The sequence below is a fragment of the Semicossyphus pulcher genome, unplaced genomic scaffold (genome assembly GCF_022749685.1).
Source record: "Semicossyphus pulcher isolate SPU_LCO1_2020_fin unplaced genomic scaffold, fSemPul1.0.p SCAF_11, whole genome shotgun sequence".
Classification (NCBI taxonomy): Eukaryota; Metazoa; Chordata; class Actinopteri; order Labriformes; family Labridae; genus Semicossyphus; species Semicossyphus pulcher.
In genome coordinates this window covers 270831-296262 of record NW_027211615.1, presented here as the reverse complement: position 1 = coordinate 296262, position 25432 = coordinate 270831, and the positions used below count along the sequence as shown (strand labels likewise).

Here is a 25432-nt window from a genome sequence, read left to right as displayed (position 1 = left end):
AACCTAACAATTCCCAGGTTAAGCATGAAATCCTATCTGTCATGCCTCAAGATGATCCTGTGAAATCTGCATTACAAGAACATCTCGAGCATTTTGAAAACCCGTTTGCTAGTTATAATACTGAGGCTAAAAGAATCGGATATTTCAATGACAAATGGGGAGTTGTGGACCCAGTGGAAAAAATGTTAGGAGTTCGATTTGACACAAGACAAAATAAAAAAACGGGTACTTATGATCAAGTGCCAGTGAAAGACACTTTTGTTTACATACCAATTTTGGAAACAATGCCATTTATGTGTTGTAATTCTGATATTTGCAAACTGCTCGGAGAACCCTGTGTGTCAAAAACTGACAGATATGAAGACTTTTGTGAAGGGAGTTATTTTAAGATGCATCCATTGTTCTCAAAACAACAGACCTCTTTACAAATTCAGATCTATTATGATGACTTTGAGACCGCCAACCCTCTGGGTTCAAAACATGGTGTTCACAAAATCGGTGCTCTCTATTTTGTCCTCAGAAATCTGCCACCAAAGTTGAACTCTGCTGTGATGAACATTCATTTGGTTGCACTGTTTCATACAGAAGATGTGAAAAAATACGGCTTTGATCCTATTTTACAGCCTCTGATTGATGACATCAAAACACTGGAGAATCATGGCCTCGATTTGCCCTTCTCTACTGAAAAAGTCCACGGCACTATATGTCAGATAACTGGGGACAACTTGGCGATGCATGGAATTATGGGCTTTGTTGAGTCTTTCAGTGCACGTTATTTTTGTGTTTGATTGAAAAAGATGATGCCCAGAATGTTTACAGTGAGGATGACCCAAAGGAAATCTTGCGTGGAAAAGAACTTTTTGAAATGCACTGCAATGACTTGCAATCAGACCCGCAGAAGTCATCAGTATTTGGTTTAAAGAAGAAAAAAAATCGTCCTACAAGGGTTAACTTGGACAGCAGTGGCAATAACATAGGGCTCAATTCCATTCAAACTCTTTGTCTGGTAAGAAATGTTCCTTTATTTTTTGGCGACATTGTGCCCGAAGGATATGAAGGTAGATTTGTGTCTTTATTATTCAATCAAAAAAAAGGTTGCTTCAATCAAAAAATATATTTTCAAAGAAAAAAACCTTCACTTCAATCAAAAAAACCCGTTTCAATCAAAGAAAAAAAGTGTTTGAATGCAAAAATATAGTTGAGACTCAAAAAAATGCATTTGAACACTGTTTTTCTTTGCTTGAAAATGTTTTCTTTGATAGAAGTGAAGGTTTTTTTGTTTGAAGCAACTTTTTTGATTGAAGTATTGTTGTTTTGTGTTTGGGCCATATAATGGGTAGGACATTTGTGTCTTTATAATTCAATCAAAAAAGAAGTTGCTTCAAACAAACAAAAAATATTTTCAATTAAAAAAATCACTTCAATCAAAAAATAAACCTTTTCAATCATAGAAAAAATGTTTTTGAATGCAAAAAAATATTTGAGACTCAAAAAATTGCACTTGAACACTTTTTTTGGATTGAAAATGTTTTCTTTGATTGAAGTAATCTTTTTTGTGTTTGGACCATGTTATGGGTAGGACATTTGTGTCTTAATTATTCAATCCCAAAAAAGTTGCTTCAATCAAAAAAAAAATATTTTCAATCAAAGAAAAAACTGTTTAAATGCAAAAAAAATCAAAAATCAAAAAAATCATTTGAAGTGTTGTTTTTTTTATTGAACTTTTTTTCGATTTGAAGTGATTTTCTTTCTCTTTTTTTTGAATGAAGTGAAAAAAGTTTTGAAATCGTTTTTTTTTTTTTTTAAATCATTTTGACACAAACATACCGCAGTGGGCGGGTGCTTCCCCATTGGTCAGACATGTTTGAGTGACAAGTGTCTACACCAACGACGTCTTTCTGATAAGCAAGTCATGGTCGCCAGCAAGCCAGGAAGCAGTGGTGGAATTGTTGGTAAGTAGATAAAACCGTATTAAAATGATTGGTGTCATGTTATTAGCCTACTCTGTTTGATATTTCGATTAAACATACAGCTTGCTAACTTAGCTCACGTTGACTAATTTGTGTGATGGTGTTAGATATCTAACGCCTTCATATTGTCAGGCAGGCTAGCAGGGTGCGCTAACGGCTAATTGAATTGTTTATTTCACTTAAGTAACGTTACAGAGGCTTGCTATGTGCTAGTGCTATATTATGTTATAATACGTAACGTCATTAGTGGTCAAACAACAGTCCACAGGCCAACTGTTGCCCGCAGCGCTGCCTGTTTAGCAGCAACAGGTCATGCAGAGCCTGAGTCTATCTTCTCACACAGCCCACAGGATTACAGCTATTTGACTGTCCCGCTCTCTCTCTCGCTCACGGGTAGTGGTCTGCCCACCATCACACATACAGGCAGTCAAATGCTCACAGACACAGAGGCAGATGCTGTTATTTTGAGAGCGGGACATACATATGCCGTCCCTTACGGAAAATAATGTTGCATACCACCGGTAACATATAATATATTCCGTTGCTCGGTGCGCAAACTAGCTGTGTCAGGCATTATTTATAAGTAGCCTAATGTCCCGCACAACTCCACATGGAAAACTGGCAGTTCAATGAAGTGATGCTTATTGTCTGACATAGTGTACAAGTAGTTACTAGCTTAAAGTATTGTGCCAATAATGATCCTTCTGGTAAATTTGGCATTCAGTTGAGACACAAAAGCTCTTAGTTTAATGAAAATCCTTGGAAAAGAAGACAAGATGGTTTGTTTAATTAGTATTCATTTATTTAGATTTCTAATATCATATAGTATTGTCCTGTCAACCAATTACAAGTCTTGCCTTATTCAGTGTTGATTTATTGACATGTTTACGTAAGAGTTTTTATTAGAAGGTGTGTGAGTGAAAGTTGTCTGAAGTTGTATTTTTCTATTTTATTGCAATGCTGATTGATAATGTAGGACTCTGGTCCTGGCTTGGCCTAAGTTTTGGTGTCTCTAGGTGCTGTGCTCTGTAGGCATGACACATTCATTTCTTTATGTGATACTTTATTTTTTGCATCAAATTATATGAAGTATTGATAAGCAGTATTGATATCGATACAGGTATTGCTGCACTCTCAATTACGCTCAATAGTGTCGTATAGTTACTTTTACTATACAAGCCATCAATTTTGATGGCTTGTTAGTGTAACCGTTAAGCATAATGGCATTAATGCTAGATATATATATATATATATAGTGTACACTTAGCCAGATATTTTTTATTTTGTTTTGTTTTTTTTAAATTAGCTAACTAGCTAAAGCCTTAAGTAGCTGAAATGAAGTTGTCTCGTGTCTCTGTCTGCAGCAACACACACACACACACACACACACACACACACAGACAACGATAGCTACCTACATTAACTGCAACATCTTTCCAGGCAGCAGATGGACTAATTGTTTTTCCTGTTGATCAAATTATGTTTTTTTAGGCCAAGAACTCCACTAAAACTTTTTGGAACAGGATTGCTTAATAAAGGTAAGAATGGATGGGTGGATTTTATTTATGGTTGCTGAAGAGGACCTCAGATTCAAACATTATTGCTCTTTTTATGTGTCTGGTGTATTGTAGGTCATAACCATTTTCACCACAGCCATCTTTTCTCCCTCCCATTTAGAAAGACCGATACTACACATCACCTCTGCTGCTGATTCTCCATTTTGGGGTTGTGCTCCCCATTATCTATTGCAGGTAATGCACTGACTATCTCATACAAGTACACTTATACATGAGTTTCAAAATTGCTCCTCTTATTCTGCTAAATTTTAATTTGCAGGCATCCGATGGCACAACAGCTCTTACTGAGGTTAAGGGATAGGTTGGTTTCTGTCATCAATAGAGTACCCATTGATTTTGAGTACCTCCTGTTTGTGTGCACTCAAGAGTTGCAGTTTATTCAAGCTGGCACACAATACATGGATATTCCCGCAGAGCTGGCTGATGGTCTGCAACAGTTGACTTTAGTGCTCAGTTCACATCTGTCACAGAATCCTGTTCCTCCACTATTTAATGATGTAGCCACCACTTGTTGGAGTGGGAATGTAGGACGGCCAGAACTACAAATGAGTCGTGACACACTACAGACGCTGCTGGATACCTCTTTACCTCTAGTTCATTTAGCAGAAATGCATGGCATTTCACGGTCAACCCTTTACAGAAGAATGAAGGACCACAACATGTCAGAGAGGGCATGCTATTCTGTAATTTCTGATGAAGAATTAGACCAGAAGGTCAGGGCCATTAAGGCAAGGATGCCGCATGCAGGCTACAGAATGGTCAAAGGAAGTCTCCAAGCAATGGGCCTTCGTCTTCAATGGAAAAGAGTGAGGCTGTCTTTGCAGCGTGTAGATGGTGCAGGTATCATTGCCAGGATGATCCAGCTTCGTTGCATTGCTCGACGAAGCTACTCTGTCCCTGCTCCCCTGTCTCTCGTCCATGTTGATACAAATCATAAACTGATAAGGTAAATTAATGTCTTGTCTGGCAGAACTTATTTTATGTTTGTATGACGTTGCTTGTTGACCAATTTACTGTGTTGTATGATGTGGGAGTTCTACATACATGTAATACACAATGAATTATATATTTTTTCAAATGCATTTTTTAAAGGTATAACATCGTCATCTTTGGAGGAATAGATGGATTTTCCAGGAAGGTAGATATTTCATTTTCTATTCATTCACAACATATTTCCCCTTATGAACAACTCCAAAACATACATGGTATGCGTCTACCTCTTTCATAGATTTTGTATCTGGACGCAGCAGCTAACAACAAAGCAGCAACTGCTTTTGGCTTCTTCATGGAGGGTGTTCAGAGAAATGGATGGCCCTCAAGGTATATATTCAAATTGCAGGAGAAATAAAAGAACGACGTGCTGCTGTACATTATGAAGTTATGTCATATATGGGGGGGGAAAGCATTTGCTTTTCTTTCAGAGTGAGAGCTGATCAAGGGGTGGAAAATGTCGACATAGCCAGGTGCATGTTTACTGTCCGAGGAACAGGCCGTGGAAGCTTTATTGCAGGCAAAAGTGTCCATAACCAGAGGTAATTAAATGAACTTGTCGCATCTACACTTGACATCTGCTTTTTTGATAATCCTTCTCAGAGTGGAGGAGTAAGCAGTGCTCTGCTGCTTTGCAACAATAGACCATTTTTTATAGCAGCTACTTTGAGAGAACTGAAGGTAAACTTGTATTTTATCAATGTGACTAACAGGAAGCATTAATTACATTATCAATTTGTGTCCATTTGTTGGTCAATCATGTGTCAGTCTGACCGGATGTTGGTTTACCCTCTTCTGTCAAGATGGCTGCTTTCAACAAGCTCCATGGTATGCTGGTTATAGTTGGCAGTCATCTTTTACATTGAACAGTGGTCACAAACCTTGGCACAGATTTCAGCTCGCTCTCTCCTATACTCTCCATTCCTGATTGAAATTTCCTGGCGTGAACTGGCGGACACACACACACCGGCATAAAAGTGGCTGCACCACTTAAAAGCCATAAATGCCATTTACTTATGAACAGATAGCACCAGTGTTTCTTTTTCTAACCATTGTCTGTCTGCCTTTTTTCAGGGTGGAACGCTTATGGAGAGATGTTTGGAGTTCTGTAACGTCAAAGTACTACAACGCACTACACAGCTTGGAAGAAGAGGGCTTCATTGATCTGTCTAATGCGATCCACCTCTTCTGTGTGCAATATGTGTTCGTACCTCGTCTGCGGTCAGATCTACAGCATTTCACAGACAGTTGGAACAACCACCCGATCAGCACAGAGGCAAACCTTACACCTCAACAGATGTGGAACATTGGAATGTTCCAAGCACCTGTGCCTGAGCCAAACTATGCAGAGGTGGGCATGTAATACTTGATTGGCATGACAGTTTTTCCCTTAAGCACTTTGTCTATTATCATTAATTTGTTTGTTGGGCCATGCAGCTGCAGCACACAGACCATCAGGAGGAGGTATCTGAAGACACTGACCATGGGGTTGTTGTTCCTGACATTCCATCCCCCCTGTCTGCAGAGAATCTTGCTCTGCTGCAACATGAAGTGAATCCTAACTCTGACTCCTTATCCTTTGGTCAGGATATATACCTGCGTGCTCTTCAATTTGTAATGAGTGAGTGACGCTCCACACTATTAAGTGCTTAATGATTATAGCAAACATGTTTTGAAACAATACAAATACACAGCTAATCATGTCAATGTTATGATTAAAAAAGGGGCACTAAGAAAATGTCTTTACTTTTTACAAATTCCTAGAAATAAATTTTAAACATATTTTTCTAAATGCGTTCCAAAAACCAACCCAACCTTTGTATGTTGAAACCCACAGCCCATGCGTAAATGGACAGACACCACTCAGCTTTGAATGAAGGTAACTAACACATGGTTACTCACATACACCATGAAACGTTACACTACAGGCATTTAAGTATTTTCTGTCAATGTCCAAAATTTAACCTATATATAATAATCTAAAACCTGATTACTATAACATAAAAAACTATTTGTTCTGCTAGACCCCTCCCCCTTTCAACAGCATAAAGAGCAACAGTATAACCCACTGCAGCCCTAACACGCCTGGGGCTGCATGATGGATCACTACACCACCTTACAGATCACCTCCTGGGGCTCGCTCACTGTCCACAAGTTCATCAATGTCCTCTTCTGCCTCCCCGGCTTCCTGTTCCTGTTAATGAAGTCCTACACCACTTCCTCCACCGACCAAATGAGGTCTTAAAGTATTTTGAGGTCTATAAAAAGCCTTATAAAGGTATTGAAATAAACTTTTGCATTCCTGCATATACCCTGTATAATAAGTTTGAAAATACATTTTAAATATGAAATGTTATTGCATGTCTGTTATATTGATTTATAAGTGAATTTTTGATATGTGAAGCAGTTGAAAAACATGTTTTTAAAAATTGTTTATGTTATTGCTAGCAGTTTCATTTTTGTTGTTCATAATAGTACAGTATTTGGAAGTGGTCATTTTTGATCAACAATGAATACGTCCAAGGATCTTTAAACCCTAAAATGATAACTAGTGTTGGTCTTTCATTTCCACATTGTGATGTTTTTCACCAAACCATATTTTATTTGCCATAAATCAGAAAGATAATGTATGGAATGTGTGTTGTGGAGCTCTCAAAGCTGCTGATCCTGCTGCTGCTAGCTGTCCATATGAGAAAAACATTCATAAATTATGATTAAATGATAATTAGAGCATTAAAACATAATCTTCAGGAAATGGTGATTTTGAGGAAAACTTGCAATGATGTAACAGAATATGTTTCATATAAAATGTAAAATTGTTTCATATAAAATTCCCATATAAATATGTAATTATACAGCAGGGGAATAAACGTAAGGTGACAGCACAAACAGCTGGTTTTACTGAACATTTATTTTATATAAAGATTTTTAATTATCTGTTTTCGGTAAGTAGAATCATAACAATATGTAGGTCGAAACAAAATCCCTCTCTGATCAGCTGTGTACACATGATGATACAGATCAACCTGACACGTAAGGGGCTCTTCAATTCAGTGGTGCAGTGGTAGCACACAACTGGGACATGTGAGTTCAAGTCTCAATCTTTGCATTTTCCTTCTGTCACTTCCACATCGATTTGCCGGCGTTTAATCGTCTGTTTGAAAAATGACCTAAGAAAAACTTTCATTTCAGCCCCTCTATTGCCTCAAATAGACGACAGGATGAACCTAAATGACCACCAAACGACGCTGAAGTTAGTTTCCGATTCGTCAGCTTCCGATTCAACCCGATTCGGTTCGTAATGTACAACGTTAATCAGAAGTGAGAAAGACATCAAAATGTTTGCTGGGTAATCATATCTGTATGTACACACATCTCTAAACATGAAAAATGCATAAACAAAAGGAGCATCAGACCCTCGCATCCTGACGAGAACCACTTTAATTCAAATTATTTTATTGCTGGAACAAAATACAGAACATTAATGACCTTACAGTAGATCCTGAATCGTCCTGCCACCACATAGGAAGATTTGAATAGCCTAATCAATTAAGTTTGCTGCCTGCTTGTTGTGTGTAAAAACGATCAGTGAAAAATACAGTATATTCAATATAACAAGAATATTTAAAATGAACATTATCATATGACAATGAATTACATTATCATTATAGGCTCAAATAATAATAATAATTATTCTTATTATTAACAACAACAATTATTATAGTAACAAAAGACTATAACTTTAACAAGATTTTTAACACCTCTATGGCACTTTCTGGTCTCTTCAGTGGTCAACACCTAATGTCAAATGTCAGACTTATACCCACCCTTCTCTGGGAAACAAGCAGAAATGCAAAGAAATACATCCCTCTTTAAATTTTGCTTTGTATAATTTTGAGCACAGTGTATCAGACACATGAGAGCAATAGCAACTGTCCAAACATTCAGAGCTTTTGAGTGTGTTGCCAATTGAAATTCTGCTGTCATGTTATCAGTTTCTGCTTGTTTCCCAGAGATGGAGGGGGTGTCAATGCTGGTATACCATTAATTGTACAGTATATCTCAGAACTTTTCTATATGCAAGACCATGGTAGCAAAAATTAAGGAAAAAAAGACATGGTTGCAAGAAAATAACAGAACACCCAGCAGACAACAGGAGACATTTTGCAGGAGTGGTGATTACTAGTAGTCTGAGAGGATCAGGGTCGAACTAAAATTAACTGACTAAACACATCAGGTTTAGTAAAACAAAAAGTTAAACTCTATCAAACCTGGAACCATATCGGATTGCAATTTCAAGGTTGGACTTAAATGCATCACTATCTTTCAGATGTGCTGTGGGGAATGTTATAGTGGTGCTGCATGCACTCACAACAGGGTAGCACACTGTGTGCTTTGGCATGCGTTCAAGACAAGTGTGATCGAACAGGACTTTGATTTTGAAATTCTCCCTTTCTGAGACCAGCAGGTGTCTGTGAGCCTGCCCCGTGAGCCACTGCATCACTCGAGGAACCGAGAGTGGTGCTCCATTGTCTTCTTCATCAGGCTGACTGGTGTCCCCATCTTTAGTTAAGCATAGTCAAATGCAAGAAAATGGTGAAAAAGTTTCATATTCAGTTTGATGGATGACATTGACATTGGTGCAGCTCAGTTGATTTGAAAGCAAAACGTGAGTTTAGGAAAATTACCAAAAGCGGGGGGAGTAAGCTGCACTAGTAGAACAAGCATAAATTGCACAGATTGACATGACAGTGGCACCCCCTGTAGGTCGCTCATGTAGCGTACCCAGACTCCCCACAATGTCTGTGATTTACTTGCATATGACCTTAAACCAGCTGCTGTAGACATGGAGTAGCTCTGCTACCAACATGTAAAAATGTAATGCCAATACATACCCTCCAGCTCGAGAAGGAAATCTTGAAAGAAGTTCAGTATCTGCGTCTCTGTCCTTTGTTTTACTGAACCTGTCTCGCTCATCACTGGAGCCAGGCTGGAGATGATGTAATGTGAATCAACCTTGAAACAATAAAGTACATTGGGCTGGTTAGTTTGGATTGCATCTTAGAAGTCAAGACAGACAAGAGCATAGCCAAAACCAATTATATTTAGCACACCAAACAGTATGAGACGTGATATTTAAGTGGGAGTCTAATCCTAAAATTTCACGCATTTCAGACAAACGGAAAGTCACTTGCCGTTAGATCACGAGTAAAATAGTGGGGCGAGGAAATAATGAACCACTTTAAACTGAACAGTAGAGTTATTATAGGTCGGAACCACCAATCAAAACAAAATCCCACCCCATAAATTGTCTAAGAGGGGGACTAAAATGGCTGTCTCTCAACTGAAGGTAACACAGAAAGCCATCTCCAAGTGTGGGGTGTGAGACAGGATTTGGACTGGTTTTGGACTTAGGCATTCATGTTACTATTTTATAAATGTGGATGCTATATGCAGATTTTTATTTTACTGTGTAAAGCACTTTTAATCACTTTGTGCTTAAAATGTGCTATTTCAATACAGTTGCCTTGCCTTAGGCTCGTTAGCAAGACTGTGTTTTATGAGCACCCGTCTTGTTTATTTTACCTTGTCATCATCCCCAATCACGAAAAGATTCCGACATTCCTTGGGTTTCCTTTGCATGACTGACAGTAGTTGGTAGAGTTCAAGGCCTTCTCGCAGTTGTTAAAGCATTGGTGTACGCTTCGTGGTGGCATGTAGCAAAACAGCTCTAACAAAAAGAAGATAGACATTGGACATTAACTTTAGTGCCTATCTTACTGCAGACTTTTTGAAAATATTGCTGAATCCCAGATTTGTGCGTCAAACGATTGTACGCAAGGTTTAAGCACAGATTTGTGCGTACGCACTGGTTGTGAATGAGGCCCAATGACTTTAACTTGTCATCTGTAGACCATGGCTGGCTCACTGCACCTTGGTAAAAATCCATGAAACGTTTGGTGAGCTATAGAAAAAACAATGCATACCTTACTATGCTGTCTTTGTGCTCCAAGGTGATGGGGCCTGTATATCCACAGTTGAGAATTTCCTCTGTGTACTGTGTCACGTCAGTTGCATTTTCAATCTGAAAGCATATTTTCCAAACATAACTTCCAGAAAAAATATTTTTCACACAAGACTTTCATAATGGAAAGGATATGCGCTTGAGATTTCAACACACCTTTTCGATTAATGTGGACAACTCTGCATCATGCACATTTTCTTTTGTGATGTCCTTCAGCGTCCCGGTCACCAGATACTGGTAACACCACTCTTGAAGAAAGCTTGGAGGCGGTCCACCTTGGCCAAGGCTCACTGCAAATATTTCACCAGCAACTCTGGATATAAGAGGGGGAAATAAAAATGTGATGCTATGACAAAATTATGTATTGACCTCCCTGTTCATTCACACCATTACCATGGATATATTTTTTCCCTCAATTATCTAAAAACTATGCTAGAGAAAGTTGCTTGTTGAAAATACTTCCATGTGAGTATATTCCTCCCGCAACAAGAGTCAGTTTGCCATCTAGGCCAATATCCTCTGTTTACCCCATGTGGTGAAGGCTGAAGGAATACAATTTAAATATGAAAGTGAATATTTAGGTTAATTGTGACTAATTTATCATCCATCCCAAAGATCACATTCTTCAGACTAAAACCACCTTGTGAGATCACAGTGACCTTAACCTTTGAACTCCAAAATCTAATTAGTTCAGAGTCCAACTGGACCTTCTGGCCACATATAATCAAATTCTGCCAAGCTGTTTGTCCTGAGATATCCAGTTACCAAGAGTAGGAAGTACTACACAAGTCCTTGCTTGTGTTGTAGGAACTCTCAATGTACGTCGCTTTGGATAAAAGCGTCTGCTAAATGACATCGTAACATTGTACTAAGCCGGATAAGACAAATACAATGCCGTGGTGAAAATATAAATTCATTCCTATGTACCCAAGTCCCTGTGACATACCAGCATCATGTCCAGGGGGTGCACTTGTACACCAAGGTGCCTCACGTTACAGAATCAGGAGATAAGTTCCTGGCTGGAATGGCCAGGAGCCAATATTTGGAATGGTTACTTACTATGTACCCAAAGTCACAGAGTCAAAGTGTCTTAAGACAAGATATGTAGAGGTGTACCATGAGCAATATCTTTTTAATGTAGTCTATTCCTCTAGCAGTGAGTAGTTGTACACACCATTATAGTATACACCATTGTGTAAATGCAAGTAAATAAGTAATACTGTTGGTTAATATGAGAATATGAATAAGAGTAACAAACTTAAAATAGTTTTTGTCCAGGTCAGTGATGGAGTATTTTGGGATCTTCCCCTTCTTCCCCCCTTCAAAGAGGCGCGTCTCTGTCCCAGCAACCATCTCTGTGGACATAAACAAACCAGAGAACAGCCTCAGTCACAGGGTTTTATTGTTGATTGGAAGTATTACACACTTGTGACTGGCTTACTACTTACCAGACAGGAACTCCTTCCTTAATGCCCCGGTGTCGATGCCAGCTTCTCCTATGAAGGTAATTTTCAGTTTGTTCGCTGGGCCTCCAGTCTTCTGGCGCTGCCAAAGCTTTAGACCTCTCTCCAGCATGTTATCCCTCGAGACACAAATGTTAAAGGTCTTCCCCGTCTCAACTTTTGAGTCAACCCAATGCAGAACATCTTCTTCACTGTTAAAATAAATTATTACATCTTAAAAATCTAAAGATATTTTGGCAGCAAAATCCAAGTTTCAAGATCCCTTTTCTTTTTTTTACCATGAGATGTCATCTATTGGATCTTGTGTTGGTTCTTGCAGATCATGGGGACTTTCAGGTCCAGCATCTGGGCTCCATACAGGACTACAACTAAGAATGGAAGTTACAATGAATTCCATCTAATCACAGCAAACTAAAAAATGTGATGTTATTATATGCAAAGTACATACACCACTTGTCTGTTTTATTTATTTATTTTTTTTTTTACTCTTAAGCACATTGAGTCTGCACCTGTCGCACGAAATGTGCTATATAAATAAATGTGACTTGACTTGACTTACCTTGTTCCACAGATACTGGCGTGGAACTCAATGTCCTGGATTGGGAAGTATTTGTTGCATATCGGGCATTTTGTCTTACTTTGCTAAATGGGAAGATGTATGGACAGGATTAGTTCAAATTTTTATAGCAACCCTCTCAGCATAAATGGTAAATGGTAAATGTTCATTTGATCATTTATGGTTTCACTCAAAATCAGGAGTCATAAAAATATAAAACATTATATTATTATTGCAATAAATATTATTCTGTCCTACATAGAACCATACCTTGTTCGATGGTGGCACTACATCTGAAGTCGCAGGAACAGAAGAATCAAGCTCCTCATCTTCTTGCTGAAAATGCAGCCAAACAATGTGTCAGATAACTAGATAACACTCTGATTGACAGTTGTCAGTCATTTAACATTTAAACAGACCAAGAGTTGTTTAATCTAAACAGCAAAATGAAATTTTTTAAACCAGGTTTTCTTATAGTTATGGTTATTTTCACTCAGACTTTTGTGGATGCTTAATCAGACACTCAGCTTTGATATAATATATGTATTTCTAATATTCAAATTCATGTTTCCAGGGGCTTTTTTAATTTATTATGACTACACTTTATTTTCTCATCATGATGTTTCTGTTTATCTTATGCCAGTAACAGACATAGATGATAACAATTAGAGAAAAAAAAAAAACCACTAAAAAAAACCACCATTTCGATTTTGGGACAGTTTACATTCACTTCGGGATGGTTGAGACCGTTTTTCAGGAATGTTCAGGGACAGTTTTGAAAAAAGTTAGTCTGGAGGCCTGGTGGCAACATTCACCTTTCACTTGCATTAAGTGGAAAAATGAGACAAGAAAGGCGTCTCACCTCTGAATCACAAAGAGTTGTCCGAGACGTCCCTTCACAGTCACCTTGCACATGAAGGGCTAGCATTTGCAATGGCATGACCATTTTGCACTGTGTGCATGTAGCCTTTGGCATGAGACTGAACTCTGGAGCATCCACTGGCAGTGGTGTCAGATCAATCTCCTCTTGGAGAGGAGCAATATATAACATAAACTTCCCTCCTGTGGAGGCACTTCTGAGAACAGAGCCAGTGTAACCCTCTGACTCTAAGGCGACAGCGGTCATTCTCCTCCTTCCATGTCCACCTGCAAATTCAAGTTTTATGGGAATTAAAAGTAGTGCCAACCAAGTATATTAACATCAGTGTGCTGAGCATGGCATTCAGCCAGTGTAAGTTGACCCATTCATGGCATACTTGTAAGTGAAAAATAATGACATGAGGAAAAGTATTATCGACTGTAATGATAATGAAATCGAGGACAAAAAGTTAAAACGTGCACAATCAGGTGTTCTGCATTATAATAATCTACAATGTCATGTTTCAGAAAACTATATTAGATGTTTTTATTTTTAGATACGAGCCTCTATGACATCTCTTCTTGAGTTAAGCTCTAACATTATTCACTAAATTTCCCATATCTCCTTGCGGCAAGTTTGGTTATCACATTATGATCACTGTACACATGGATGTGCCCGCTTAAAAAAAAACAAAAAACTGTCAAGTCAGTATTTTCGAACAGCTTATTTTGGGAAACTCTGGAAACTCCTTTTGAACTCGGAAAAGCCTTGTGTAGTGCAGGGCTCCACACTATTTAAAGATTCTATTCAAATAACCTTATGTTAATCTAATGTCTTGTTTAACATACCAGACTTAGACTTAGACTTAGACTCAACTTTATTGATCCCTTTGGGATGACTCCCTCTGGGAAATTCAGTCTCCAGCAGCTTATACAGTACAATACAATAGGAAAGAATCAGCACGCAGAGGGTAAAAAATAAAGATCAAAATATATATATCTATCTATATAGATATATATATAAAAAAGTACAAAATTAGATAACAAAATATATAAAATATACACTCTTAGAAAATATACCAGTAAACAGTGGGTAATTGACCTGGTATTTAGTTCGATTAAACTAAATTAGGTTATTGCACTGTGGTTGAGAGATTATTGCACATTGACAGATTTCAAGACTTGCCATTTTCGGGTAGGTGCTCTCCAGTAAAGTGGACAACTACAGTAATAAAGACAGAACATTTCAGGAAGGTATATCTGTAAAAATCGATCGTGGAGAAGGCAATGATAGAGGAGGTAGGGGGAGATAAAGAAAGATGCTGCTCCTCACCTCTTCATGGCTTAAGTCTTTAGTGATCGAGAGAGTCCTCTTTCCCAGCCCTGCCTGTAGTAGCTCCAGTTCATCTTGTGTGGTCGGGGTTGTTTCTGCTTTGTCACTCAATAAGAAAAAAGCCATGTCAAATCCTTTCCATGGTTTATGTTTCTTGTCTCTGTGTTTGTCTGCAGATTTTCTTTTGAAAAATCCAGGGAATGATCTGCAAAAAAGTAAAAAAAATGTGAGACCCCTGTTTGTAAAATAGATTTGTAATATTTTACAAAAAGGGGTCAGTAAAAAATGAAATTTGCATGGGATGGCTGTGTATGTGGAATAACATCTCACAAATCCCCTACAACCTGCATGGCTGACATGAAAAATAAATGCACTACTGCTGGCTGGCTACACTACCTGGACATCTCGTTTTGTACAGTTGGAAGAGTAGGCATGTCCTGACTCCTCTGCCTGGGTTCTTCTATGGTGCGATTGACCACTGACAGAAAAGTCTGCGCAGCGGCAGTGGCTGCCTGCTGGTCATACTGGGATGAGAGATTAGATCCTAAGTTAACCACTGTTATCAACAATAACACCATCAATCACTTTAGATGAAGCAGGTAGAGTCTAAAAAGACTAATAATTTATTTTAAAAAAAAAAAAGATTAAAAAGTGTGAATCCAGTCAATAGCAAGTGGAGTGTAACCTGAGTATGTGATAATCGCCTTGCCATGAAGACATGCACAAGAGGTGATGTGTAGTATCGGTCTTTCTAAATGGGAGGGAGAAAAGATGGCTGTGGTGAAAATGGTTATGACCTACAATACACCAGACACATAAAAAGAGCAATAATGTTTGAATCTGAGGTCCTCTTCAGCAACCATAAATAAAATCCACCCATCCATTCTTACCTTTATTAAGCAATCCTGTTCCAAAAAGTTTTAGTGGAGTTCTTGGCCTAAAAAAACATAATTTGATCAACAGGAAAAACAATTAGTCCATCTGCTGCCTGGAAAGATGTTGCAGTTAATGTAGGTAGCTATCGTTGTCTGTGTGTGTGTGTGTGTGTGTGTGTGTGTGTGTGTGTTGCTGCAGACAGAGACACGAGACAACTTCATTTCAGCTACTTAAGGCTTTAGCTAGTTAGCTAATTTAAAAAAAAAATAAATAAATAAAAAATATCTGGCTAAGTGTACGCTATATATATATATATATATATATCTAGCATTAATGCCATTATGCTTCACGGTTACACTAACAAGCCATCAAAATTGATGGCTTGTATAGTAAAAGTAACTATACGACACTATTGAGCAGTTATAATTGAGAGTGCAGCAATACCTGTATCGATATCAATACTGCTTATCAATACTTCATATAATTTGATGCAAAAAATAAAGTATCACATAAAGAAATGAATGTGTCATGCCTACAGAGCACAGCACCTAGAGACACCAAAACTTAGGCCAAGCCAGGACCAGAGTCCTACATTATCAATCAGCATTGCAATAAAATAGAAAAATACAACTTCAGACAACTTTCACTCACACACCTTCTAATAAAAACTCTTACGTAAACATGTCAATAAATCAACACTGAATAAGGCAAGACTTGTAATTGGTTGACAGGACAATACTATATGATATTAGAAATCTAAATAAATGAATACTAATTAAACAAACAATCTTGTCTTCTTTTCCAAGGATTTTCATTAAACTAAGAGCTTTTGTGTCTCAACTGAATGCCAAATTTACCAGAAGGATCATTATTGGCACAATACTTTAAGCTAGTAACTACTTGTACACTATGTCAGACAATAAGCATCACTTCATTGAACTGCCAGTTTTCCATGTGGAGTTGTGCGGGACATTAGGCTACTTATAAATAATGCCTGACACAGCTAGTTTGCGCACCGAGCAACGGAATATATTATATGTTACCGGTGGTATGCAACATTATTTTCCGTACGGGATGGCATATGTATGTCCCGCTCTCAAAATAACAGCATCTGCCTCTGTGTCTGTGAGCATTTGACTGCCTGTATGTGTGATGGTGGGCAGACCACTACCCGTGAGCGAGAGAGAGAGCGGGACAGTCAAATAGCTGTAATCCTGTGGGCTGTGTGAGAAGATAGACTCAGGCTCTGCATGACCTGTTGCTGCTAAACAGGCAGCGCTGCGGGCAACAGTTGGCCTGTGGACTGTTGTTTGACCACTAATGACGTTACGTATTATAACATAATATAGCACTAGCACATAGCAAGCCTCTGTAACGTTACTTAAGTGAAATAAACAATTCAATTAGCCGTTAGCGCACCCTGCTAGCCTGCCTGACAATATGAAGGCGTTAGATATCTAACACCATCACACAAATTAGTCAACGTGAGCTAAGTTAGCAAGCTGTATGTTTAATCGAAATATCAAACAGAGTAGGCTAATAACATGACACCAATCATTTTAATACGGTTTTATCTACTTACCAACAATTCCACCACTGCTTCCTGGCTTGCTGGCGACCATGACTTGCTTATCAGAAAGACGTCGTTGGTGTAGACACTTGTCACTCAAACATGTCTGACCAATGGGGAAGCACCCGCCCACTGCGGTATGTTTGTGTCAAAATGATTTTTTTTTTAAAAACGATTTCAAAACTTTTTTCACTTCATTCAAAAAAAAGAGAAAGAAAATCACTTCAAATCGAAAAAAAGTTCAAATGATTTTTTTGATTTTTGATTTTTTTTGCATTTAAACAGTTTTTTCTTTGATTGAAAATATTTTAAATATATAAATTATAATATTATATTATAAATATTATGTAAATATTTAAACACCAGATTCTTCTCTAATGATATAGCTGCCCTAGATGGAATCAGCCTGGCATCCAGCTCTAGCGGTCTATCTCTCCTCCTGCTGGGGTAAAATGACCAGGTCAGGCCTGGATCAGGCCCATCCTGATGCCACGCTACAGTCCCTCCCTTCGCACTGACGCAACCTTCTGGATCGTCTGGGCAAAGGAAGGCGTGGTGTTGCCAGGTGAGGTACGTAGGTGGTCATATCAACGCATTTACCTGTACACAGAGTTGATGTATCTCCCCCCCTTATTCTATACCTGAACCTGAGGATTGAGGGATCTAAAGAGATTAGCTATGCTATCTTCTCCAAATAAAGACCTATTTGGGACTAGAAGAGGCTGATCATTAAAAATAAAAATAAGGGAAAAAAATGTAAATATACCTTAATAAGCTACAACACTACAGTAGGTTCTAGGCTATCTACAGAGGAATGGACTTCGTAGAGCATGTTATTCACTGGCCTGGTGGCGATCTGAGTGTGAGTGTTTCTTACTGATGTAGACCTACTGAGGGCCCTGCAAGTCGGGTTTTTGCGCTTGTTACTTTGGTTCTGGTGAACCTTCTGTTGCAACCTGCCAGATGTTATCTTAACGCTGAGATGGTTCGCACGAGGTGTGTCATGGGCATACATCGATGATACCCCCCCATGGCTCTGAGGACCAATGAGTTGAGGTGAATTGCGATCGTCTGAGTCATGCTTAAGGAGCTCCATGACATATTTCGTTTGCCGTTTGAGTGCCCTTTGGTGCGTATTATTACGCACGGCAGTGAAGTTTGTTACTTTGATCGGGTGGGCGGGAGTGGTAGTCAGCTGAGGGATGATTCTGACCAGCGTTGGGTCACGCGACTGCAGGCTTTGTTGTTGCTGCAGTGCTTTAACGCCCACCGTTGTGATGGCTGTTGGCGGATTGGTGCCCGTAGGGAACGGAACAGAATTGTCAACAGTTTGTACCTTGTGCTTGTGGCCCTGAATAGTTTCAGTCTGGTTCCAGCTGCTTGCAGGCTTGTAAGCTTGCAAGGCAAGATTCGAAATCTGAGTTGGCGCGCCCCTTAAAGAGGTTCCCCCCCTTTGCAAAGGGAACAAATTGTCCCTTATCAATTGGCGGTTCAAGGTGGCAGCGCAGTGTTTCGTTGTCTTGGAGGAGGTACTCCGGCTGAGGAGTCTGTTCGATTTACAATGGTTGCGGTGATAAGTTACCCAGATTAAAGTAATAGCAGTGGGCTGCCTTCTGACCTGGCACCTTGGCAAGTAGTGGTTGTTGCACCTGCGCCCATATCTTGAGTCGCTTGAAGGCCATTACAGGTTCAAAGCGGCTTAGCAAGTCTTGACCAATTAGCAAGGGAATCGCGTCAAACGCAGACACAAAGACTGAAAAGACTAGTTATATTCGTCCAATCGTCCAGTATATGAGGGTGATTGAGGTCGACTCAGTGGGGGCCGTGGAGAAGGCGGACGTCAAGTGTATGACTATGGAGGTGAAGGGTTTGCCCAGACTGTTCTAGTTTTGCCGTCATTTGGTTGAACAGCTTGTGGGACATGACGGTGATGTCAGCAGCTGTGTCAATAAGCACCTCATGGGACAACACTCGTTTAAGTGTCGTGTCCAAGTAGAATTTACGGGCTGCGCCCGTTTGATGAGGTTGCCTAAAACAGGGGTTCCCAAACTTTTCCATGCCAAGGCCCCCCAAACAACATTAGCTTCTGGCCGGGGACCCCCAAACTCACAGACAACAGAGAGTGGGACAGCGTCGATTTTTTCGGCAGCATCCTCACCAAGCACTTCTCGGACAATGTCTTTGGTAGCTGGTAGAATCAAATCTTCTCCAATTGTGTGAGGTTTTTTAGCACGAGCAATGTGGTATGAGGCTAAAAATGATGCCTTCAGGGCCCGCTCGGGCACAGTAGCTTGCTGTGTGAATGCAGCAGATTGCCTGACCAAATGCTCTTCTTTACGTCTGAAGAAGTCTGCCGTTTTATCGGCCTCTGCCGGATGTTTTTGCACCAAGTGACGCTGAAGTTTCAAAGGTTTTAAACACTCGTTTGAGAGGGTCTCCAGACAGAGGACGCTTTTCGGGCAATCATGGCCATTTTTCTGTATTGGTGTAAAGCCATACTTAATGTATGCTGCCTCATGAGAGTGAGTTATGCTGAGTTCTTAGGTTTTTTTGCAGCAGAGTCCTCCATGGCAGGGCTGTTGGTCTGCTACTTCGGTCTATTTGTTGTCAAAAACCTGTCCATTTCGCACTAGCTAGCTACACGCAAGCTTGAGGAGCAGAGCAGCTTGATAACAACCGCCAGGTCTACACAGATAATGACGTCGTTTACGTGTTGTATAGTTCAGGACAAATGGTTTTAAAAAAATAAAATTAAAAAATAATATTTTTTAACACTTTAGATTATAAAAACTTATTATAAAACATTAGATTATAAAACCTTAACTATAAAACATTTGACTGTAAAACCTTAACTATAAAACATTTGACTGTAAAACTTTAACTTTAAGACATTTGACTGTAAAACTTTAACTTTAAGGCTTTAGACTATAGAAAAGTTAACTTTAAGGCATTATAACTATAAAAACTTTACCTTTAAGGCATTAAAACATTTCATTTATAAATCTTATGGGTATATAACTTCAACTCTAAAACATTTGATTATAAAGTTTCAACTAAAACATATCATTATAAAACTTTTGATTATATAACTTCAACTCTAAAACATTTGATTATAAAGCTTCAAAATTTTTACCAACAATGTGCTTCTCACAGAAATCATTGACATATGCGAGGGCAACGCGTTTGTGTACTGTGCCACCCGAAAATGAGTCCGGGTTGTCCGAAGTTTAAAACATAGTTCTGCCTGCTACATTTTCCAAACCAAAAAAACACACACAGGAGAGGTGGCGCACCAGGTGTCATGCACAGTTTGAGAATCACTGACTTAATCCAATAGGGATGAGACCTCATGTGCAGACTTGGTATTTTCATAACATCACTCCCAGACAGTTTGAAAGTCTCCAGATTACCAGCAGAGTTTCAGATAGTCCAGTACAGCCCCTATGAAGCAGAGTATGTGTATGAATGGCAGTTATTAAACAGTACCTACAACAAACTAAAACCACACCTCGCCAACATCCACTTTTATGTAACCACATTCATTACACTACATCGTGTATGTGTCATACAGAAGAGATGAATGATATGAGAAATGTTTGTACGACAGTATGTTTGGTCTAGAAAGCATTTATGCAAGGTGTATTTATTAGACAGACTCACAAGTTGCAGCCCCTGTCAAACTCTCTCCTCAGCAAACTGTTATTAATGACTTACTTATCTGCAGTCCCACCAAAGAGCATTGAAAAACACTGTTACTGTCATGTCTACCTGTTAAGTTTTCTTTTCTTTTTTTCTCCTGTGTCTTGTCTGGTATTTCCTGTTTTATTTCGAAATCACTCACCCCTGTCTCTGTTTCAGGTCTGTGTCCTGCCCCTCCCCCGTCGTGTGCTCACCTGCTCCTGATTGTGTTATCCCCAGCTGTGTCTCATCACCCTCATTACCTCATGTATTTTACCCCCTGTCTTCCCCTGTCTCGTTGCCAGTTCGTTTGTACCCTTGTGTCGCGTTCCAGCATTTTGTTCCTAGCTCTCGTTTTTTGACATCTTCTGACCCTGTTTTGCCTATTACCTTGCCTTTTTGCCGTTTTTTGATACCTCTGCTTGATTCTGACTGCTGATTTTGTGTACCAAACTTTGCCTGGCATTAAACCCTTCTGAATTCTGTCCACTAGTTTGGAATTTGCTGTTTGAGTCCTTCCTTTTGGTCTCCGGTTCATGACAGCTACAGTTTAACAGCGCTGACAGCAGGAGGTCCCAACGTAAGTACTTACAATTTTGCGAATCAAACGTAAAATATTTAAGCTAAGATAGTTATATGAGGAAGAGGCTAAGTTCCCCCTCACAAGTAGCAGCTGAAGTCAAAAGCTCCAAAACTACAAACAGTGGGACAAGCAGTGGATTTGTGATTAAAACACTGCAGATCCCTGAGTAAAACAGCAAGTCTAACTAACAATGCAACTCAGTTACAGTGGACTGAGTGAGTCCAACCTGACTCTAATCACAGAGCCAGCTTTCTTCACCAGTTTGTCCAGTCGCCTTGCATTCTTGTGTCTTATACTGCCTCCCCAGCAGACTGCAGCATAAAACAGAACACTTGCCACCACAGACTGATAAAACATCTGCAGCATGTTATTGCAGATGTCTAGAGATCTGAGCCTCCTTAAGAAAAAGAGGCTGCTCTGCCCCTTTTTTTAGAGTGTGTCTGTGTTAAGGGACCAGTCCAACTTGTTATCCAGGTGTACGCCTAGATATTTATAGGTTTGCACCACCTCAGTGTCCACCCTACAAGTGTTCACTGGCTGAAGAGGGGGCTTGGAAATCGATTATCATCTCCTTTCTCTTTGAGGTGTTCAGTGGGAGGCAGTTTCTGTGACTCCAGTCACTGAAGGCTTTTATCAGATCCTGATAATGTGATCCCTGTCCATACTGATACACGCCACATATATTTTATTATATATTTTTTACATATTTAGAAAAATTGAATTATTTAAAAAAAACAAAGAGAAACAATTTTATCACACAGGGACCATGTCAGTGCTGAGGCTAACCAGTGATGAAAGTGGGTCATCGAGGGATGAGAGGGATCCCAGGAAAATCACCACCACCAGGGACACAATGACCACCACCTTTGGCTCTCAGCAACTGAAAAGGGACAAAGGGAAACATAGAATATACTAAACTTGAAGTTGGCAGCCACTAATTTACAAATCAAGGTAACAAGCAAAATACAATGCTGCCATAAACAATAAGCAGACCAATACTCAACAAAATTAAACAAAACAATATCAAACACAACAATTAATGAAAGGAAGAAGAAACTATTTTACTCAAATCAAGTATCACAAATTAAGCACTTCCTAGCGTAAAAGCATGAGGTGTACAATAATAAAAATGTAGTATTTAGTATAGTAAAAATTACTAAACTATTTGTGTTGCATCTATAGAGATTGCTCGGCTGTAAAAGCATAATGTAGGCTTTATAAAAGTAATTCATTGATGGTTCATTCATTGAGCCCATAAAAGTCTGTGTATTGGGAAAGCTTTTTAATGCTTACTGTGTGTCGTCACATTGCTGGTGTTTCCCGGTGCTTTCACAGTTCTTAATGACGGCGACCGCTCTTTGTGCAGTAAAATCAGGGCCGGCCCAAGCCTTTTGGGGGCCCTAAGCAGAATTTGATTTGGGGGCCCCCCTCCCACCACCGCGGAGTCACCTGCGCTTGACAATTATTGACACAAATGTCACACTATGCCCCCTGGGCACAGATGCATAAGGACCCCCCCACCGCCCCCATGTTTTGGGGCTCCTGGCCCCTCTAGACCTCTGGCCCCCTGGGCTTGGTAAACCCCTGTATTAATATAGTTGTTATTTACACCAAACCAGTCACCTTTTAACCTTAGAGGGTACTAAAATCACAAATTTATTTTAAACTTTCATATTCAAAGTGAAGTACTAAGTGTGGTTTACTGAACTCGAATTCAAAAATGACAAAATACAACAGCAGAGATTGCATTTGTTGTAAACAAGTAAACCAGTTTAATGACTTGTTTTTCAAATTAAAATGAATTAAATTAGCAATCTTCAAGTACAAAATAAAACCAAAACAGACAAACATTAATATAATCAAAAATAAAATGTTCCAAAAAGAATAGATACTTAAATAATAAAAGTGCCTCAGTATTCCACTTTTGCTTTTAAAACTTTTAACTTTGACTTTACTCTTTTATTAACTAAAAACAAACTGTCACAAAACATATCAAATAAATTATTTGCTACAATAATGACAAAACTGAGAAATCAGAAACATAATAACATCAAGGGTTCAACAATGACAATTATTGTTGAAAACAGTTGAGAAATAATAATATTTTCACAGTCTCAATACAGTGTAGTCCTTCCTAGCTTTTCTGGAGGCAAAGTCACTGATGACATCATTGTATGGTATTGCTTGGCCAACTTTGTTATTAATGCTAATAACAGCAAGTCCACTTAGTCTTTCCTGGGCAGTTGAGGATCTCAGGTATGTTTTGATCAATTTGAGCTTGGAAAAGCTCCTCTCTGCTGAGGCAACTGTCACAGGCAGAGTGCAGGCTATCCTGAGAGCTACCCAAAGATTTGGGTAAAGCTCACACATCTCATTGTGTGAGAGGTATGTGAGAAGCTCAAGGGCGGTCATCCTAGTTTGGGGAAGTTCAGGAAGACTCTCAATCTCTACAGCCAGTGCGCTACCATCAACATCAGCCTCCTCTCCACAAGAGAGTTTTTCCCCAAGAACCTTACACTGGTCCCTCCGAACCTTTTGATCTAGCTCCCTAAAATTGAGCAGCACTCCAAAGTTTTCTTTAACCTCACTTAGAGACTTAAATCTATCCTCCAAAGACTGAATGCTGCAGTCCACTACAGCATTAAAAAAGGACACTTCTAGCCTCTTCATAGCATCCGCTATAGGCTCATCTGCAGCCTCATGGGCAAAGTGCCTTTTTGTAGAACGCAATCGCTTCTCTTTCAGCACTGCTTCAGTGTTCATCTGCTCACAAATTTCTTTTGCAGATGTCTGTGCATCACACAAGCCTGTTTTTCTGTAACTGATGAGTTCGCTTTTGTTCTTATGGACAAGGTTAACAGCTACATCAAGCTGAATGTTGGTTGACTGTAGAAGCTTGCTAGTGATGTTAATTTTAGACAGGATGTCAAACCAGACAACACAGCAAATCTGAAATCTAAATAAACCTATTTCTTCAGCAAGGGAGTTGGCTTCAACTGCCACTACAGAGTCAGTCGCATTATTTCTAACTTCTAGCAGGGCTTCCCTCACCTTCTCTGCTTGGTAGCGCAAAGCTTCAATGCTTTTAATGCGGCTTTCCCAGCGCGTCTCACTCCAGGACTTGAGGGTGAGGTCAACGTACTTCTGTAAGATGGCCCACCTTTGAGTGGACCCAGCGAACAAATTGTACACCTTCTCCACGTTTCCAAAAAAACAGGAGGCATCCGTTGATGCTTTAGCCGCATCTGAGACTGTCAGATTTAGGGTATGAGCACTGCAAGGCACATAAAAAGCTTGTGGATTTTTAACCAATAGCCTAGCCTGCACACCTTTGTTTTTGCCCTTCATATTAACCCCATTATCATAAGACTGACCCCGACAGTCCTGAAAAGGGATGTTCAATTCTTCAAGCCTGTTAAGGATTAGATTGGAAAAACCCAGGCCAGTGGATTCAGGAGCTATCAGAAATCCTAAAAAGTGCTCTTTTATTTCCGGTGTTTTGCCCAGAGTGACTATGCGCACCACAACAGACATCTGTTCACGGTGACTTACATCAGGTGTACAGTCTAATATTATTGAATAATATTTGCACTCCTTGATTTCTGACACCATTGCCTCCATTATTTTGTCACTGATACACTCTATCAGCTCATTCTGGATAGTCTTACCCAAGTAAGTGTTGTGCTGCATTCCACTATCAATTCGTCTGATGTGGTCTTTTAACACCAGGTCAAATTTTGCCATCAGTTCCACCTCTTTAAGGAAGTTCCCATTGTTGTCCTGATGCAAAGTATCAACAGACCCCCTGAGTGCAAGATTCCTCTCTGCCAAAGACTGAATGATACTAATCAAACGGATGAGAACATCTCTCCAACGATTTTTTTCTGCCTCCAAAAGGGCCATTTCTGTTGCATCAATAGTCTTCTCCTTAAAAAGACGGAGGGCAAAGTCTT

At 39.4% G+C, this 25432-nt stretch overlaps 1 pseudogene; it reads right to left on the bottom strand.

Annotated features, from left to right (window-relative positions):
* Nucleotides 1-9685: 9685 nt before the first annotated feature.
* On the bottom strand, nt 9686-25223 carry LOC138585232 (G2/M phase-specific E3 ubiquitin-protein ligase-like; annotated as a pseudogene).
* Between the last annotated feature and the right edge of the window lie 209 nt (nt 25224-25432).